The sequence below is a fragment of the Lepidochelys kempii genome, chromosome 12 (assembly GCF_965140285.1).
Source record: "Lepidochelys kempii isolate rLepKem1 chromosome 12, rLepKem1.hap1, whole genome shotgun sequence".
NCBI lineage: Eukaryota > Metazoa > Chordata > Testudines > Cheloniidae > Lepidochelys > Lepidochelys kempii.
In genome coordinates this window covers 1,217,900-1,221,308 of record NC_136391.1, presented here as the reverse complement: position 1 = coordinate 1,221,308, position 3,409 = coordinate 1,217,900, and the positions used below count along the sequence as shown (strand labels likewise).

At 53.4% G+C, this 3,409-nt stretch overlaps 1 non-coding gene across 1 annotated transcript; it reads left to right on the top strand.

Moving 5' to 3' along the window:
* Positions 1-349: 349 nt before the first annotated feature.
* On the top strand, positions 350-422 carry TRNAF-GAA (transfer RNA phenylalanine (anticodon GAA)). Its single transcript has one exon. It is a non-coding gene; the product is annotated as a tRNA-Phe (tRNA).
* Positions 423-3,409: the final 2,987 nt, after the last annotated feature.

Sequence of the window (3,409 nt, the reverse complement as noted above, 5' to 3'; positions counted from 1 at the left end):
GTTGGGGCAGGGTGGTTTACGGGGGGAAGCCCCGACAGGAGACAGGGGAAGCCAGGACAACAAGGTGGGGTGGCAAGTGGTGACCAGACTCTCGCCTCCAGGGTCTAGTCTAGCTCAGGGTCCAGCTCAACTTCCTCCCTGCGCCACTGGCCCCCTAGTCCACTTCTGCCACCAGGTCAACCCAGGAACTAAGGCAGGAACGGGGTGAGGCAGCAAGTCAAGCTGAGCAAGGCAGGCAAAAGTGCATCTTGCCTTCATGGGCCTCTCATAACGATGTCCTTTTTGTGTGCCATGGCTAACAAAACATCCCTGACAGAGAAGCAGCAGGCCAAAGGGGAGCCATGCAGCTGCTGAAGTAGCTCAGTTGGGAGCGCGTTAGACTGAAGATCTAAAGGTCCCTGGTTCAATCCTGGGCTTTGGCAGGTCCTTTTCTCCCTCTTTGGAGCAGAGGTGGCTTGTTTTCTGGAGCACAGCAGCACCTTTACCTGCTACAGTGTCCAGTCCAAAATATCAGCCCCCCGGTGCAAAAACGCTACCTTAGGATGTAAACAGGAGGTTTCCAGCACTGGGATACCTGACAGAGAGCTCACTGGGGGGAGTAACAGCTGCTGACTCTGAGGGTCCTGGGCTAAATCCACTTGCAGGTGGAAGCGTTTCAATTTATTTCACTGACAATGAGTAAGGTGACAATTTAATCACAGGTATTTTTCATAAAAGTCACGGGCAGCTCCCTGCCCCACCCCTGCCTCCTCCCCTGAATGCGCTGCCCCGCTCTGCTTCTCCGACCCCCCTACCCACGCTTCCCTCGAATCAGCTGTTCGCGCAGGAAGCTGGGGTGCTGAGAAGCGGGTGGCAGCTTCGTGCTCAGGCCCAGGGATGTGGAGGTGAGCTGTGATGGGAGGGCGCAAGGAGGGCCACCCGCACCACAGCAGGTAACATGGGGGGGGGCGCAGGGGAACCGCTCCTCGCCCCAGCTCACCTCCACCTCCCTGGGCCTGAGTGTGAAGCTGCAGCCTGCTTCTCAGCCCTCCCCGGCTTCCTGCCGAACAGCTGCTTCATGGGGAGCCGGGTGGGGGCAGAGAAGCAGAGCGGGGCAGCGCGTTCAGGGGCGGAGGCAGAGCGGAGGTGAGCTGGGGGTGGGGCGGGAAGCTGCTGGTGGGTGCTCTGCACCCACCAAATTTTCCCCGTGGGTGCTCCAGCCCTGGCGCACCCACGGAGTCGGCGCCTAAGGCACCACTTTTGATGGGGGGGAGGGATAGCTCAGTGGTTTGAGCTTTGGCCTGCTAAACCCAGGGTTGTGAGTTCAATCCTTGAGGGGGCCATTTAGGGATCTGGGGCAAAAATTGGGGATTGGTCCTGCTTTGAGCAGGGGGTTGGACTAGATGACCTCCTGAGGTCCCTTCCAACCCTGATATTCTATGATTCTATGATGTGATCAGTGGGGGGAGCGGCTCCCAGCTCCCATCTTCCCCCAGTAGCTCCTACAAGGCAGCTGCCCCTCAGTTGTGTCGTGCATCCAGCACCCGCAGAACATGGCCCTGATCCCTGTGTGGGACCTGGCTGTGCTACTGCAATCCCCATAAGAAGGATACCCGCCTGACCCAGCTCCGGGCCACTTGGGGGCAGTGCAAAAGAAATCCAATCTACTGTCAAAGCATGGGGGAGAGGGCGAGGGTTTGGGGATGGCAGTGCTGGGTAATTGCAGGGTATCTGCCAGGTGGTATAAAGTGCTGCCTAGAGCTGCTATTTACCCCTTTCCATTATAAAAACTGACTATTTATTCCTACCCTTTGTTTCCTATCTGCTAACCAGTTACTGATCCATGAGAGGTCTGGAGCCATCTGGAGCAGCTCATAACTGTGAGTGCCAACCTCAGGGCAGACTGTTAAGGAGCAGGTCACAATCCCCAAATTGCTTGGGTGTTCTATACTTAGATTTCACCAAGTATCAGTGTCACGGAGTCCCTGGGCGATGCTCTGGAACTGCTCCCCATGAAGCCAGGCAGGACTCTGGGGAAGTCTCCTCTCTGGGAGCAGCCTGTCTGCAGGACACACAGCTCACCCGGCTTCCACCTTCCTGGGTCTGACCTCGGAGCATTCAGCCTCCTCTGCCCCCCCGTGTGCTTCCCACAGCGAGTCCGCTCAGGCGAGGTCCTGGGGGGGCCAGAGGGTCCTGCACCCCAACTTCGCAGTCAGACGTGACTCTCAGCCAGCCAGTAAAACAGAAGGTTTATTAGACGACAGGAACATGGTCTAACACAGAACTTGTAGGTACAGAGAACAGGACCCCTCAGCTGGGTCCATTTTGCGGGGGCAGTGAGCCAGAAAACCCCGTCTGTCCTTCACTCCATGTCCCAGCCAGCCCCAAACTGAAACTCCCTCCAGCCCCTCCTCCTCTGGGCTTTGTTCCTTTCCCGGGCCAGGAGGTCACCTGATTCCTTTGTTCTCCAACCCTTTAGCTCTCATCTTGCAGGGGGAAAGGGCCCAGGCCATCAGTTGCCAGGAAACAGGGTGTTGGCCATTCTCTGTGTCCAGACCCCTGCACACACCTGCCCTCTAGGGCTCTGCAATGATCATATCCCCTTACCCCACCACCTAGATACTTAAGAACTGCATAGGGGAAACTGAGGCACTCCCACACTATTCAGAGGAAACGTTAAGAACAGTCCCACTTCAGATTATGGGCGATGTGCCTTTTTTGACTTTTTAAACCAAATGTGCTATTTTTGGATAATTTAAGCATTATATGCAGAGGACTAGCTTGAATACAAATGTTAAATCTGTTCCTATCACTTTAATAACTGAAAAGAAAAGGAGTACTTGTGGCACCTTAGAGACTAACCAATTTATCTGAGCATCAGCTTTCGTGAGCTCACGAAAGCTCATGCTCAAATAAATTGGTTAGTCTCTAAGGTGCCACAAGTACTCCTTTTCCTTTTGCAATACAGACTAACACGGCTGTTACTCTGAAACCTTTAATAACTGAGACTTCCTCTATCTGAGGTCTATCTATTCAACTGATTTTTGGAATCAGGAGATGGAATAGCAACTGGCTCCATCCACTGCACACATCACCCTGTTATTGCAGTACTGAACCTCCAGGACCGGTGGACCTCCGTATGGGGAGAATATCATGGTTGAAGAGCAGCAAAGAAATGTGATGTTGTCCATGTCAACATTTGGTTTGTACGAAGAGTATGGTTTGAGTCATAGTTAGTTATTCATTCGTTAGTTATTAGTAACATCTTATTATTAGGCCTCTCAGTTGAAAGGCTGCTCTTGCAGATTTTCCTTTGTCATTGTTTGCAGGTTAGTAACCAGGTTAATAGTTTCTTACTCTACTCTATTTAGGTTCCTAAACCGCTCTCCTTAGAACCCTTCCAGAACTGACAGCACGCTGCAAGATGCTC